Here is a 17,755-nt window from a genome sequence, read left to right as displayed (position 1 = left end):
AACGATCATTGTTTCCGGAAATCCACCTCCGCTGGCACTCCATGAGACCAACAACTTCGGCTACTTTGATGGAGAAAGAAGTTAGAAAAACAGAAACATCTTCGAACACACGAGCTCTGTTCGTGTGCCTCTTTGAATTGCCGAAGCCATTACCATATCTGTCAAATAGATCATGGGTGATAATTTCTTTTGTAGAGCAACTATTATGTTAATAATAATAATAATAATAATAATAATAATAATAATAATAATAATAATATAATATATTATTGTTGTTACTACTACTACTGTTAATATCCAGACAGATTCTCGGTATTTTAATGCTACGGTTGATGCATTTGCCCCATATTTGTCAACCCCATCATCAACGGACTTGAGACACGATATTCTTAAAACAAATACTTGCAGAAATGAATACAAAGGGATCAGTGATTGTAAAAAGAAATCATGTTCAAATCTTGCAAAGAATGGAAATCATACGCTTTTAAAATTCACGGTTTATTGCCCCCGCTATTGTTACTCGATGGATTCGAGATTTCCAATCAAAGATTTACTTTCCATGTTTGAGAAAATCATTGAAAGAGTCGTAGATGATAAGGTGTTGCACATACTCACTGGAAATGTTGAACCCTATGTGAAGGTGGTACAAGAGATACGTTAGAGGTTCCCTTTTATCTTATGGAGCCCGTGCATAATCGATTTAATTGACATGATATTGAAACAATTAAGAAAATTGGATTGGATAGATAAAATAGTGGAAGATACGAGACGCCTCACCAAATCTATATACAACAACATGGTTCTTGAGGCTATGAGAAACAACACTGGCCGTTGTGGAGGGCCCTACTATCACCTCCGCTAATTTTTTACACTCAAACACATTACCTTTCATTTGACTGTAACATATATGGTTATTGTTGATGCTTTTAAAGAAGAAATCTATGTGATTGCTTCTATCATGACCGACCTCTTCCTCCCTGAATTTCATAGGATAAATTGATTGGTTGATCCTTTATAGAAGCTACTAAACATCGTCCAAATCGAAGAACAAACCGAGGTAGCGTACATTTATACTGCCATGTACTACGCAATAGGAGCAATCAAAGAGGAAATGCCCGATGATATCGGATTCATATATGAGATTTGGACAACAAATGATCTCTATGCCGAAGGATTCTACTTGCTTTTTAATGACCGCCTTAAGAGAAGTTCAAACATGTACTAGATCGGCATTTATCAGAGTGTTGGACTGCTTTAACTTTGAACAAGCAATTTGTAACAAAATCGTTGATGGCATGAGCGCTTATGATCGGGATCTAGGTATTTTGTAACCAAAATTTCTAAAGAGACCACGTGGTATATTACTCTCTCGTTTTTAAGTTTTGGTTGTACACTTACTTATTGCTATTTTATTTTGTTTAAAACAGCGGTTTGGTGGTTCACTCTTTGGAGAGAAGCATCAAGAGTTTCTCTCCGTTGTCACTAGAGTCTTTCACCAACCATGCGGTTTGGTTGGTGGTCGTAAACCAACCAAGTTTGCTCAAGAGGCGATGAACAACCCGAATCATGTTGAATAGATCTGCTCGTATTCTCACCTAACAATTCACAGATTTACCGTGGTTAATACAAAAATTGTATTATAGCAAATAAAGGAAAACGAGAATAAATGTAACTAGTCTATGAAGAGTCATGGATACTTTTTTAATATGTTATCACAAAAATTGCTAGCAAAATTGTAGAATAAAAGGCAATAATTATTCTTCTGTTAGGTACAAGTTTGAAGAAGTATGAACCGGATATCATGCCGATTATATATGTTTGGTATTAGACGGTACCAGTGCCATATAAAATACCAAAAAAATACGAAAACCGGATAGTACTAAAACCAAAAACATGAAAACACAATGATACATGTACCGACGGTGTTTAGTCGATATCAGTTTGTTACATTAGTAGGATGGTACGTGTACTTGGTATTTCAAGAAACACCTAGACATAAATATATAACCATAACTGTTATCATCACTCTTCAAAACACTCTTCAATGGTATTTCAAGAAATTGTATAGGCTATGCCTTAAAATAACACAAATTGACATCCTCAGCAATACTAAAATCCGAATTAGTTTTTTATACTTTTTATCTAATAAAAAAATGTACCCCGAAAATTAACCAAGCCCCCCCCCCCCCCCCAAAAAAAAAAAAACAAACAAATCTAAGTCCAAAACTATACAATGAGTTAAGAAAACACCGAACCCATGCCCCCAATGACATCTATTTTAAGCCCTGAACACTGGATCCGGGTATGGTCGGGTTTTATTGTTATATAATGTCACAAATTATGTGACATTATATAACAATTTCAAGAAAAAGATTATGAAATTAGATACACACAAATTAGATGTTAATCAACTTTACAACATAAATTGGATAAAAATTAAACCCTTTTTGTGTGTATCAACAAACCCCCTAAATTTCTTATGTCTTGAAATGACAAATTATGTAACAAAATAGAAACTAATAGTAAAAACTAAAAATCCTGCAAATTTATAACATAAATCAGATTTAAATCAAGTCTTTAGGTATCAAGATTACAAGTGATAACAAACCCTAAATTACCCATGTCTTGAATTAAAAAATTATGTAACAAAGTACAACAAACGGAAGAAAAAGATTATGGAATAAGAAACATACAACTTTAATAAGAGATCTACGAGCTGGGTTTTGGAAAATGGGTCTAGGAGTGAACGCAGGTGTTCTTGTGATACCTTTAGCTTAAGAGAAGGTAGAAGGTTACCTTCTCTTAAGCTGAAGGGGTACCCCCTCACAAAATCTGCACCTTCTTTGAACGGGTCGTACAGTGTGTTGAAGAAGAAGGGTGTTGTTGGTATTGGTATTGGTATTGGTATTAGTAGGTTCGTACAGTGTGTTGAAGAAGAAGGGTGTTGTTGGTATTGATATTAGTTGGTTCTGAATGTGCTGAGCCAATGCATTTATCTCTCTTGAAAAAAAAATTCAAAACAATTTAACTAAAATGACTTATATGCCCTCTAAAAATCAATTTTAGAGGTTGGTTACGGAAATTTAGGGTTTGAGATAAAGTGTTTCGCCGGAAGGCGAAATACTTCGTGTTTCGTCGGATGACAAAACATTTAGACACATTGCGAGATTTTTGAGGTCGTTTTGTTTCGTTGACGGCTAATGTGTTTCCGTCGATTACAACGGATTATAATGACTATTTTGAGTATCATGTGAAAGTCATGGCTCTCACAACTCATGTGAGAGCCAATGCATTTATCTATTTTGAAAAACTTATACTTTTATTCACATTTGAGAAATTCATAAACTTTAGTTTTTTGGGGATATTATTATTATTATTATTATTATTATTATTATTATACAATAAAGATGATATTCACACCTCATCTTAAGCATACAAAATGGAGTTCCATCCTTTGTTAACAATTTTGTTTAGTAATGTTTATTTATATGGTTTTTATTTCAAGTATATCTAACTTTACCACCAATGTTTTTGTAATTGGATCGGACACCGAACTGGATGGGCAATCGGTCGAACAATTTTTCTTAAAAAATGGTGGGTCGGACTGGAAAAAGGTTTTTTTCAAGAAAAATATATTTTTTTTCTGGTAAACCGGTTGAATCATCCGGTTTTCCGGTTGGATAGGTTGGTTTTCTGGAACCGAAAGAGCTACAAAGAACCGGTCCGGTCGGTGAACCGAATCCGATCATAGCGGATCAACCGACCATACTGGTCCAATCTTAACAACATTGCTTACCACTTATCAGTGGCGGCCCAACCATTTAGGAGGCCTAAAGTCGAGTAAAAATCAGAGGCCCTTTTGCATTGTGTTTATTTAATTAAAAGTGTTGAGATTATTTAATTTATTTGATTCGGCCATTAACAAATATGTGTTAGCTAACAAACGCAATCCGGACTGATCTTTTCATGCCTAACTACAAAAATATAAGTAATTTGCAGATAAAAGTTTCTTCTTAAGTTATTATTTGATAACTTCGGTAAAAAAATGTTTTAGTTCACAGTTATGTAACAAAAAAATTATGCCTTTAATGTAAAAAAATGATGAGTAGGGCATTGGAAATAAAATAAAAGAGACTCATCACAAAAAAATGAAATAATTGATTAGCCACTCATTGGTATAAACTAAAAAGAAAGATCAGTTGGAGATAATGAAATTAAACATGATCCATCTACATGCAAAAACAAGAAAATGCAAGGCTCCCGTGATTCGAGCTCGGGCTTTCACAATTTAATAAGCACAACAATCTTACCACTGCACTAAGTATAGACATCTGCTTGAAGGATAAAACTCAAGATAATATACATTATAAATTTAATTTATTTAAAACCGAGGCCTCAAAAATTTGGGGGCCTAAAACCGTATCTTTACTTGCTTACCTTATTGGGCCGCCCTGCCACTTATAGTTGAGCTTAATGAATTAAAGATTCCCTTTAGCCGAACTAAATAAAATGTTAGATAAGACTTTGCCCTTTAAGGATGAAAGTTCAAGTCATGTGGTTAACAACAATAAGCGTAATTTATGAGCAAAGTTTGATTGGTGTTCTAAAAAAATGTAACCTCATGAATTAATAAGCTAAAAATTAAGTAAAAGGATATGTTACGAGTCAATACCTTATACTTTTTTTACACTTTTTTACCTTAACTGCCAATGGAATAACTGATCAATGGGAATGAGTTCGGGTAGTGGCAAGCGGGTACCCCACGGGTACTCTAGGAACACATTAGAGGAGGTAGTTCTAGCTCGATATGGTGTGGTTCAAGGCCGAGTGGAAACCAAAACTCACCGCACCAAATGTTTACTCAACAACCATACGGGTACCAAATACAACCACAAATGATTTCATATCCTCATAATTACACCTTGACAATACCACTCCCTTTAGAGGATTACCCGCCTGGCGTTCAATGAGTATGCAATGAGAAGGCCAACTTTTAAGTCCTCGTGCAGCAACGAAGAGCCACCGCTCCAGTTGTATGACTGTTGCATGTGCCAAAAGTCATTGCCTTTTAGAGCTTTCGGTGATAGGAAATGGTAATAAACGGGTAGTTAAATCACTTAGGTTTGAAGTTAAATGTGCGACATCCTTTAGGTTTGGAGTTATTATTGTTGTCCTTATCTTGATTCTGAATTGAGATAAAACAGATTAAAACGGTTTTCAATTATTAGCTAAATTCAATTCTAGACATTTTTAGTACTACAATATAATGTTATCGAATCAAAAGTAGGGGTTGTCACAATTGTGGCTGATGGGGTGTTTGAGATTTGCTTATTTTAGTCAATTTAAGTTGATAAGTTACAATATTGTGACTTATATCTTATAATTTCTCAAAAATAAGTTGGATGTTAAAATAAGGAATTCCAAACACCCTTGAATATTATACAAGGACATGCATATTTTAGTTTGGCATAATGCTTCCTTTGGCCCTTTAACTTAAAACTACTTACAACCTTTCATTAAAACTTTATTGGTTAACAAAAATTTTGGATGTTGCATTTATAGTTCATATACTTGTGTAACATGATAAAAAAAACATATTAAAACCTATAATTTAATAAAGTATGAAAGTTTAGTGATTTAATTAGAGTTATTTTTAGTTGATTGACATAATTAAAACAATTTTGAAACTCTGTTAATATTTTTCAAATTTACCCTAAATTCCTAAAAGATATAATTATTGAGAAGTCGGTGGAGAAATAATTTTTGGACGGCTACTAATATTAATATTGATAGGAGGCTGCTAAAATCGTTACGGAGAACATCTACTATACTGGAGCAAAGCAAAGGTTAGCGGATTGATCAAGAGCCAGCATTCGGTTAACGTTAATTGGCTTGGTTTGTAATCTATCTTTTGTTTTCTTTCGGTCTAAAGCATGTTTAAAGCTGAGTTTTGTTCGTTTTTAATTATGAGTAGCTAAATATTTAAACTACTTAGGCAAAGATGATTATTGACGTTTTGTTATTGTTTCTGGGTTTTTAGCAAATCGTGTAACCGTTTACTATTAATAAGCTTGATCTTTACTAGTTTATTCCGTGTTTATATGTTTATATATTGATTTCTTCGTGTGGTTATTGCATGATTTGGTGTCGACGTGTCGTGTCAATTATTATTTTGTGGTAGAGCTCACCATAGGATTCTTATTAGTAACATGTTATATATATATAAGTGTTTGCACCTTCCTTGGGACCGATAGGAGATAGGAAGTCTAGTTATCTTGTTTCATCACTAGGTTAGACGTTAGTCATGTGACCACGAGTGGTGTCTTTCTCGGTTTTGTTAGACCGGTCTAGATTGGTTATCCCTTTGCCCCTAGAGTTGTTAGTACCAACCCTTAGAGGATACATGAGACCGACGGGAGATTTGTCTGTCAGAAACATTAGTGAACCTTAACATTCCAATCCTTAAAATTCCCTAGTGTGTCCACTCTTAGATTACCAGTGTCATATGAGTCGTTAGATCCCGAAAATAGTCAGTTGGATTCCAGTGTTCCGCCTTTAGTTCCGATTTTCTGTCTAGTATTTCTAGTTTTCTTGTTTATTTATTTATTTTAAGTTTAAGTAATTTAGTTATAAAAAAACAAAAACAATCAAATTAATTTATATGATAGTTAGGACTCAATAGAGGTTTAGTATCGGGATCGTCTTTTTTGTCCACGAATTTGATATCCGGAGTTGCTAGACTGTGCCATTACACGACTGGTACACTTGCTGCTGTGTGAAGTTAGTTTGGTGAATCCGTTCTTAAAACTAATTTGTGAATCGGCTTTTATCAACTAATTTACATATATTGGTCTGTAATTCTAGTTCTGCTTATGCCTTTATGACTAACTTTTGGGTTGATTTTGTGACTTAAGACACTAACAAAATATGACTTATGCTTCTAGATTTGGTTTTGATTGCCATTTGTGTCTATCTGTTTGTTTTACTTTAGCTTAGTGACCATATAGCCTAATCATTAAAGGGTTTGCTATGTGGTTTTTTAACCGAAAGCGTGACATACTCTTAGTTCTATATATTTTCTGCAGATGGAGAGGAGAGGCATGGCGGGTAAAAGGTCACATGAAGAAGAAGAAGAAGAAGAAGTAATGGTGGACAGATTATCGAACTTGCCAGAATCCCTGCAGCTTCGCATTCTTTCTTGTCTCAATGCCAGACACGCTGTTCGAACAATGGTGTTATCGAAATCATGGTTCTCTTTATGGACTTGTACTCCGGTTCTCAATTTCAGTTCCAAGGGTTTTATAAACAACCATGCTTTTGATAAGTTTATGCTTAATTCTTTATCACATCGTCAACCGGTGAAGTTGGACAGATTAACCTTAAACCATGGTGGAAAATGCATTCCCAAGATTTTATAATATGTTTTCGATTACGCGTTTTCGCATGGTGTCCAAGAATTGGAAGCAAACATTTTAGACACTATAAACCAATCCCACAGGACCCGGTCGTTCTATACTTACTACGCAGGCACTACAAACCCAACCCAGTACTGGCCGATATATACTTCATCGGATTCATTAGTAAGCTTGAAGTTAGTGAGCAGTGTTTCTTTAGGTTTCTTGTTATTGGAACCAAGATCAGGAACATATAAGAATCTCACCAAGTTACATCTCCACAGGGTACTTATTAAGAATCTCGATCCATTCTCAGGGTTCCCGGCGCTAGAAAAGTTAACATTGGTTTGTTGTCAAGTTGTAACAAACGGTCACGCTTTGAACGTGCACGCCCCTCAACTCTCAGAATTTACCTTCTTAGACCACAATCAGATTATTAATCGCTGTGAATTCACGACTCCGAAACTTAGGCATTTCAAGTGGGAAGGGTATGGTTTCCCGCAGTTGAAGGGCTCTTTTCCTGTTCTTGACACCGTGGTCATCAATTGGCATGGCTGCAAAAATCTAGAGAAGATAATGTTTGATGATCTGGTGATGTTGTTTGGTACTTTACATGGTGCGAGATCGCTTACTATTTCTGCGCCTGTTGTGTAAAACTTGGAGCAACACCAACTTAAAGGACCCGAATGGTTAATGCGAAAAGTGTAAGGGTGGTACGGAAGATCTCAAGGGGCGGTTTGGTGGAGATCCAAAGTATAGGGACCAAGTTGAATAACTTGGTGTCATAGTTATATTTTTATTTATTATTAAATAAATTAGAAGTCTAGTATGACTATGTTTCTTAGTTTGAGTAGGATAGAATTGTGGGTGCTATATAAACTCATCATTAGTTTTCTTTTGTTGAGAGTAGAGAAGAGTAGGGAGAGTAGAAAGGTATTTTGTTCTTGTTTTCTATTAATGAAAAGAGTCGCATAAACGTTTTATGCAATATCGTGTTTGGTGTTCTTGATTCACTTTGGTTTAACAAGTGGTATCAGAGCCTAACGATCCAAGCTCGTGTTTTCGATCGATGACAAGTCTTGATTGCGGTAGTGATTCCAATCAAAGACATAAGAGGTTAGAAAATCGATCGAAGAAAAAGGAGAGTGTTAGACGAAGAAAAGAAGAGAAGATTTGGTTGTGCTTTGTTTCTTGCGTGGCAAATAATAAAGAGGCCAGGAAAATTTATTTGTTTTTGAGCTATACTCAAAAGGTGAAGTAGTTAGTCGGTGAGAAATAATATTGCTGCTCAATATATAATATATTGATTTATTTTGTGTTCACCCATATGATCAACACAAAGTCCAAACCACAATTTTATTTATAATTGTGCTGTTGAGATTTACATCACCGCGGCCCCCACACAAAATGTTTGTGTTTTTGTCCTACATGAATTAACCTATACACCAAAATTCAATATCCACGTTTTGATTTGTGAGATATTATAGCACCATTTCTGTCAGCACCGTTTGATCACCAGTGTTTCTAGGGATAGTTATTTTCACAAAGAAGCGTTGTTCATAACTTAAAAGAAACCGATCACAATTGTAGTAAAGGAATCGATTGCAGCAAGAATTATATCAACAAATCCGAAACGATGGCAGAATTCCAGGTCGTAGGAGGAATCAAGAAACTGAATCAAAGCAACTACAAACAATGGTCGGCATGCATTAAATCGTATCTTCAAGGTCAAGATCTTTGGCAGGTAACGAATGGTACCGAGACGAGACAACCTGCAAACGATATTAACGGTGGTATCGGGAAGTGGCAGGTGAAAGCGGGCCGAGCGATGTTTATCATCAAGACGAAGGTGGATGATGATTTTCTTGATCACATTCAAGATCTCGAATACCCAAAGCAAGCGTGGAATACGCTAGAGACCTTATTCACGAAGAAGAATGATGCTCGATTGCAACTAGTCGAAGGTGAGTTGATGACGATTTCTCAAGGTGATCTTCCTATTTCACAATATTTTCGTAAAGTGAAGAATTTGTGTCGCGAGATTGGAGAACTCGATCCACAGTCTCGGGTTAACGATGCTCGTATGAAGTGGATACTCATCCACGGTTTAAGGCCGGAGTATCGTAGCTTTGTTACCGCTATTCAAGGGTGGGCGACCCAACCAAGTATAACTGAGTTCGAGAATATTCTTGCCGGACAAGAAGCTTTAGCAAAACAGTTAGCCGGTGTGTCGATTAAAACCGAGAGCGAAGCCTTGTATGTCGGAAGGAAGGAGAAGCATCGGTTTACTAAAAATCATAACCGTTATAGCGAGAAAGGTAAGAGTAAATATTGGGAGAACGAGAAACGTGACCGACCCAAGAAGAGAGAATGGAATAGAAAGAGTCGGGTTGATAACTCTCAAGAAGATTCATTAGATGAAGAGAACCGAGACAAGAAATCAAGGTACCAACCAAAACAGTTTCCGTTTAGGTGCCATAACTGTGGACAAAAAAGGCATATGGCAAGGTACTGTCGAGAGCCTAGGGAGGAAGGTAATGCAGCTGTGGTTTAAGAAGAAGAACCGTGGGATGTGGAGGCTAATATGGCCGAGGTTCAAGGAAAATACACAGTTGATACCGAATTCAAACCGAATCTGGTAGATGAATGGTTTGAAGAAGGCTCCTGCTGGTGGACAGATCAGGAAGTAGTGCCAGAGTCGAATCAGTTAAAGGTAACCTTTGAATCATCTATTGTTATGCTGAATTTAGATGATGAGGAAATCATGGTTGAAGAAGAAAATACGGTTGATCAAAACGTAACCGTGACGGTAACCGAACAAGACGAGAAAGAAACCGTGTTGAATGAAGTGCACGAGGAGATAGTTCCGTCTCATGTTACGGGTGGTCATGGTGGAATAGAAAACGTTAAAAATCAACAAACCAACAAAGTTGACGTTGGAGTTTGCATGAGGTTCATGCAAAGTTCGGGTGATCCGAATGAACGAATGAATGAAGAAGTTGAGTTCGAGAGGGAGCATGCATCGAGTGGGGATGGAAGAATTGCTTTAAGTACCATGATAGTTGGTTATGAAGTTAAGAAAGCAAAAGTTGTTTCCGATCTAAAAACGGGCGATGCAGTTCTAAATAGTGGTAATCTCGAAACTAGTTTATTTGTCAACAAGAAAAAAAATCCCGTGGGGAGTGTTATATAGTCGAATCCAAGAATGAAGCTCAAGGAAGTGCGAGCGTTACAAGGTGTGAAGGATCTTGGAGAAACAATGGAAGTTGGTATTGAGAGGGAGTGTAAAACTTGGAGCAACACCAACTTAAAGGACCCGAATGGTTAATGCGAAAAGTGTAAGGGTGGTACGGAAGATCTCAAGGGGCGGTTTGGTGGAGATCCAAAGTTTAGGGACCAAGTTGAATAACTTGGTGTCATAGTTATATTTTATTTATTATTAAATAAATTAGAAGTCTAGTATGATTATGTTTCCTAGTTTGAGTAGGATAGAATTGTGGGTGCTATATAAACCCATCATTAGTTTTCTTTTGTTAGAAAGTAGAGAAGAGTAGAGAGAGTAGAAAAGTATTTTGTTCTTGTTTTCTATTAATGAAAAGAAACGTTTTATGCAATATCGTGTTTGGTGTTCTTGATTCACTTGTCTAAGATTTAACATGTTGTTCATCTACTCTCATTGTTTCTGGATGATAAATGTACTTCGCCTTTTTGGGACTTGAAGTGTTTGAAGCTGGATTGTAGTCCACGCCATCTAGATATTGAAAGCGTGTTATCTTTTAGGCAAACGTTAGAACTTGTTCCAGGTGTCGAAGCTTACTTGCTACGCAACTCACATCATGCCAAGTGCACCATAATTAATCGTCCAAATGCAGATTCTCAATGCTCAAGCTCTCACATATTCATATGGGAGAGAAAAGCATTGACCAGACGGTTTTCCCGGTTAGCTCAGAGTCGACTCAACCGTGTGGATAGAGGTTCCGCCTGGTTTATGGATTGATCTACAAAGTCTGACATTAATTAATAAAAGATATCGCTCTAAGTTGTTCTTTGCTTCTCTACTTCTTGGCATTTTGTTTACTTAACTCAGAACGCTTGACACGGTAGTTAGTTTATACACCTAGTCAGAAAGACCCTTATTAATGGACTTATTCTCTGCAATTTTTAGTGGACTTATTTTCTGCAGTTCCATGTGTAATATTAACTTGTTTGAAGGGACCATAGGTTTCTTTTTTTGTGCTTTTTTTAATCTTTTTTTTTTGCAAGGGCATTACATGTAAAAGAATCCTGATCACATTCAAAACAGAACATGTACTAATTTCATGTATGTCTGTGGCTAATATACCATTTCCTATGAATGCTCATTTGATCAGACAAATGCTAGATTTTAGTGTAATACATGTCAACGATAAAGGGAAAAAAAGGCGGTTCAAGCAGTGTTTTTGGTAACATTATGAAGAAAAAAAAGACGGTTCAAGCGGTGTGTTTGGTAACATTATCGGGGTATCTTGACCCGTACAGACATTTTGACTTTTATTATACAGAATTCCGGTTGGAGTTCTTACGCGCATTGGATGGATTTTTGGGCACATCTTTATCTTTACCAGGAGGGAACTCTTGCTATGGCCACTGTCACACTGAAATACAAGAGACATGGGATATGAGTGATTCACCAATGTTGATCACTAAGGTAAAGTGAGCTCGACCCGTTTTGTTCTCTTATCAACGAGTCGGTTTGAGTTATTTTTTGTTGCTAACGGGTCAAATGATAACACTTGTCTACAAGCTACACAAGTCAAACACATTAAACTCGCCAAAAGTTTTTTTTTTTTTTAAATGTATACGCACACTCATAAATGATAAACCATTCGTTTTATAAATTTAAAATATTATTAATGTAACATTTTCTTAAGTTATTACTTTTTTTTCTGCAAAATTTTACCAACTCCTTGAACAGATATGTGTATCTTATCTCTTTTAACCTTTGCTTATTTCCATTGTGTTTGGATGTGTAATTTGCCATGCTGTTAATGCTACTCAAATTGGATTAATCATAGGCACATCACTTCAGGTTTCTATATATCTAGGCGTGTAAATGTACCAGACAAACACGAACGAGGGCATGTTCGTGTTCATTCAATTAACTATGACCAAACACGAACACGAACAAATCGAACACATTTTTTGTTTGTGTTCTTTAGTAAGAAAATGGGCATGGACCAATAGGGTGTGGTGGTGTCAATTCGATCAAGCGTTAGCAAAATCCAAGTGTTGTTGGTCTGGGTGTTGAGATGGTGAGCTTACGCGAATTCGATTTATTTCCGTCATGTTCGTAATGGTACCGGAACTAAAACAAAAAATTTCATTCGGCTAAGTTCGGTACATTATCATAATTAAAACAAAAAAACTAAAAATTCAGGTGGACCAATGAGGTGGCGTGGGTCGGTAAAACCCAAGTATTGGTCAAACCCGAGCGTTGTTGGTCCGGGACGGCGAGTCTATGAGAATTCGTTTGGTTTCTGTTACGCTTGTTACGGTTCCAGAAATGAAACTAAAAAATACAAATAAAATAAAATTGCCGTCCAACCGGTTACCGTTACATTCATTACTATACCGAAACTAAACAAACCAAATAACTTGAAAAATGAGGTGTCACCACTTGACACAGTTAAAACTTGCGACACCAACATTCAACTTTAATCTGTGTAGAGGATATTCACACTCCATCTTCATCATCATCATCATCATCATCATCATCATCATCATCATCGTACTCAGTATATCCCATCAATAGCAATGCTATGGTAGGGTCTGAGGAGGGTAAGATGTAGACAACCTTACCTCTACCCCATAGGGATAGAGAGGCTGCTTCCGATGAGACCCCCGGCTCGATAGTAGTTTTGCATCAAGCCTTGAACATAAGACACATAGCACTCAATCATCAGGACACCGGCTGATTGGTGCATGTGCCCTTGTCTTTCGGCTATCAACGCCACCACATGATGCCTGAATAACCTTCCCCCACTTTTAACGTTATTTTCACGAGATTAGTAAAATAACGTCAAAATTAGTGCAATTTTACTTTTGCCCACCCGAGAGTTCACACATATATACATTATATGCGTGCACCGCCAGCAGGGCAAATATTCACACTCCATCTGAAGCATACAAAAGTAACGGAGTTCCATACTTCCATCCTTTGTTAACAATTTTGTTTTTTTAATGTTTATTTATCTTTATTTTGTATTTTATTGGAGTATATCCAACTTACTACTTATAATTGTTAAGATGTGTGTGCTGCGGTTCGGTACGGTTTTTGATCAAAACCAAACCGAAAATCAAACTTTCGGTTTTATGTTTTTTAAAACAGTTCGGTTTTGGTTTGTTTGGTTTTTGGTTTCTGGTTTTTAGGTTCAGTTTGGTTTTGTGTTTTTTAAAACTTTCGGCATGATATTTTTTTTTGGCCAAAAAAAACTTGGACTCAAGATATTGAATTGGGCATGTTTTTTTTTCTTTAAACTAATTATTAATAGAATATTGAATATTTGAAACTCATATATTAAAAACTAATAAAAGACATGTAAAATTAAAACTAAAAGTATCAGTATTATTAGTTATTGATATGTGGAAACCAGATTTTGCTATAAACCATATGTTAAAACTAAACAAATAGTCATCGGTAGATTTTGTTTTAATGATTACGGTTAAGATGTTATGGTTATTTCAATTTTTGGTTATTTCGGTTCGGTTCGGTTTTTTTGGTTCTTAACAAAATACAAAACCAAACTAAAACCAAAATTTTGGTTTTTGCTAAAGTTAAAAAAACCGAACCGCCGGTTTCTAATATGGTTTGGTTTTTTCGATTCGGTTTTTTGGGTTATGTGCACACCCCTAATAATTGTAGCTTAATGAATTAAAAATAACAGTATTATAATGTTGGATAAGACTTTGTCTTTTGAAGGATGAAAGTTTGAGTCGCATAGTTAACTTAATTTACGAGCAAAGTTTGATTGATGTTTTAGAAATTGTATCCTTACGAAATAATAAGCTAAAAATTAAGTAAAAGGATATGTTGAGTTGATTCAAATATGGTTTATGGGCGATAATAATATTTGTTACGGGGCTTATACTTTTTTTTACACTTTTTACCTTATCAGTCGAAGGAAAAATTGACCAATGGGGATGGTATATATCATGGTACATTGATACCAAAGCACCCCTAGGGAGGTGGGGGTGGGTTCGGGTAGTGGAAAGAGGGTTCCCCTGGTACTCCAATAACATATTAGAGGATGCGTTCAATGCCCGAGTGGAAACTTATCGATTATTAGTTAAGTTTGATTCTTAACATTTTTAGTATTAGAATGTAGTATTATGGGATCAAAAGTAAGGGTTAGGATTGCTTATTTTAACCAATTTAAGTTAATAAATTATAATATTGTGACTTATATCTTAAACTTTTTTTTGAAAATAAGTTATAAGAATGTAAAAATTAGAAATTCCAAACACCCTCAGAGTATTATGCTAGGCCATGCATATTTTAGTTTGGGGATATTGCTTCCTTTGGCCCTTTAACTTAAAACTACTTGCAACCTTTCATTAAAACTTTATTGGTTAACAAATATCTGGGATGTTGTATTTTTAGTTCACATTGATATACGCTCGGCATAATTACAGGTAACATGATCAAAAAAAACATGCTAAAACCTATAATTTAATAAACTATAAAAGTTGAGTGACTTAATTTAAACAAATTTTGAAACTCACTGATCTAAAATTTACCCTAAAATATATATAACTATTGAGAAGTCTGTGTAGAAATAACTTTTGGACGGCTATTAATATTGATAGGACGCGGCTAAAATCGTTAAGGAGAACATCTACTATACTGGAGCAGAGCAAAGATTAGCGGACCAACATTCGGCTAACGTTAATTGGCTTGGTTTGCAATCTATCTTTTGTTTTCTTTCTGTCTAAAACATGTTTAAAACTGAGTTTTATTCATATTTTAATTATGAGTAGCTAAATATTTTAAACTACTTACATGAGTATTGATATTTTGTTATTGTTTTTTGGGTTTTTAGCAAATCGTGTGATCGTTACTATTCAAAAGCTTCATCTTTACTAGTTTATTCCGTGTTTATATGTATTTATATTGATTTCTTCGTGTGGTTATTGCATGATTCGGTGTCGTGTCAATTATTATTTTGTGGTAGAGCTCACCATAGGATTGATATTAGTAACATGTTATATATAAGTGTTTGCACCTTCCTTGGGACGACATGACACTGGAAATCTAGTAATTAATTATCCTGTTTCATCACTAGGTTAGACGTTTGTTGTGTGACCATGAATGGTGTCTTTCTCGGATTTGTTAGACAGGTCTAGATTAGATTATCCCTTTGTCCCTAGTGTTGCTAGTGACAGCCCTTAGAGGATACGTACATTAGGCATTTAGGCCGACCGGAGATTTGTCTATCAGATACGTTAGTGAACCTTACCTCGGTATGCAATGCCAACCATTAGGCGTGTTTAGGAGAAATCGGTGAGACTGACCAGAGATCTGGTCATCCTTAACATTCCAATCCTTAAAATTCCCTAGTGTGTCCACTCTTAGATTACCGGTGTCATATGAGTCGTTAGATCCCGAGAATAGTCAGTTGGATTCCAGTGTTCCGCCTTTAGTTCGATTTTCTTTCTAGTTTTCTTGTTTGTGTAATCATTTTAAGTTTTAGTAATTTAGTTATAAAAAAACAAAAAACAATCAAATCAATTTGAATGATAGCTAGGACTCAGTAGAGGTTTAGTATCGAGAGCCGTCTTTTGGGTCCACGGATTCGATATCCAGACTTGCTAGATTGTGCTACTACACACACAACCGGTACACTCGCCAGTGTGTGAAGTTAGTCTGGTGAATCCGTTCTTAAAACTTATTTGTGAATAGGTTTTTATTAATTAATTTGTATATCATGTAACATTGATCTGTAGTTCTAGTTCTGCTTAGGCCTTTATGCCTAATTTTGGGTTGATTTTGTGACTTAAGACACTTAACAAAATATGACTTATGCTTCTAGATTTGGTTTTGATTGTCATTTGTGTCTATCAGTTTGTTTTAATTTAGCTTAGTGAATTGTCATTATTGGGACTGTTGCTGTTAATTTTATGGAATTAATGTTTTAATCCTTAAAGGGTATGCTATGTGGTGTATATTTTTGAACAAATGAGTCCACCTTTGGCGAAACAAATATATAAGTAACTGGTTCCTTTAACCGAAAGCGTGACATACTTTTAGTTCTATAAATTTTCTGCAGATGGAGAGGAGAGACATGGCGGTAAGAAGGTCACATGAAGAAGAAAAAGAAGAAGAAGTAACGGTGGACAGATTATCGAACATGCCACAATCCCTGCAGCTTCGCATTCTTTCTTATATCAATGCCAGACTCGCTGTTCAAACAATGTTATTTAAGATTTTAAGTAATAAAAGATATTGCTCCAAGCTGTTCTTTTCTTCTCTAATTCTTGGGATTTTTTTTTACTTAATTCGAATGCTTGACACGGTAGTTAGTTTATATACCTGGTCAGTAAGACCCTTATTAATGAACTTATTCTCTGCAATTTTTAGTTAGTGGGCTTCTTTTCTGCAATTCCATGTATAATATTAACTTTTTTATTTTTTGAGTTTTTCTTATAATCCTGATCACATAATCAATTAGTCAATACTTCTATTCAATCTCATGTTTTTGACAGCAAAATTGATCTACAATTGTTTTTCATTTATTATTTTAAATATATGTTTTTAGAGTTTAAAGTTATGAATTGTTTAGCATAATATATTATTTCCTATGAATGTTCATTTGATCAGACAAATGCAGTGGCGAAGCTTGGACGAGTTCGTCGGGGGCCAGACTCAAAATGTATTTTAAAAAATATAAACGAGGGGGGGGGCTCAAATTTTGGGCAGAAAACGGGGTAAATTTACACTATGTATACAAATTTTCGGGGAAAAAAGGTCAATTTACACTACTGCGCAAAAAAACAGGGGGGGCGGGGCCACCCCTGGCCCTAATGAAGCTTCGCCCTTGGACAAATGCTAGATTTTGGTGTAATACATGTCAATGATAAAGGGAAAAAAAAGGCGGTTCAAACTGTAACTGTGTTTTTGGTAACATTTTGGAGAAAAAAAGGCGGTTCAAGCGGTGTTTTGGTAACATTAACGGGGTACTTGACCCATACAGGCATTTTGACTTTATAAAAGTTTTGACTTTTATTATACAGAATTCCGGTTGGAGTTCTTACGCGCATTGGATGGATTTTTGGGCACTTATTTATGTTTACCAAGAGGGATGTTTATCAACTCTTGCTATGGC

General features: G+C 35.7%; 1 long non-coding RNA gene and 1 pseudogene across 1 annotated transcript; one reads left to right on the top strand and one right to left on the bottom strand.

Moving 5' to 3' along the window:
- Window positions 1–7,080: 7,080 nt before the first annotated feature.
- Window positions 7,081–8,048, top strand: LOC143554275 (putative F-box/FBD/LRR-repeat protein At4g03220; annotated as a pseudogene).
- Window positions 8,049–11,527: 3,479 nt separating this feature from the next.
- Window positions 11,528–17,145, bottom strand: LOC143554263 (uncharacterized). Its single transcript, XR_013138982.1, has 2 exons — window positions 17,090–17,145; window positions 11,528–11,630 (listed from the first exon to the last, which is right to left on the bottom strand). It is a non-coding gene; the product is annotated as an uncharacterized LOC143554263 (long non-coding RNA).
- Between the last annotated feature and the right edge of the window lie 610 nt (window positions 17,146–17,755).

The sequence above is a fragment of the Bidens hawaiensis genome, unplaced genomic scaffold, assembly GCF_021521415.1.
Source record: "Bidens hawaiensis isolate Kalapana, Puna unplaced genomic scaffold, B.hawaiensis_p1.1 tig00017574_1, whole genome shotgun sequence".
NCBI lineage: Eukaryota > Viridiplantae > Streptophyta > Magnoliopsida > Asterales > Asteraceae > Bidens > Bidens hawaiensis.
Note: the sequence above shows the minus strand (reverse complement) of the source record. Positions and strands in the feature narration are given on the sequence as shown.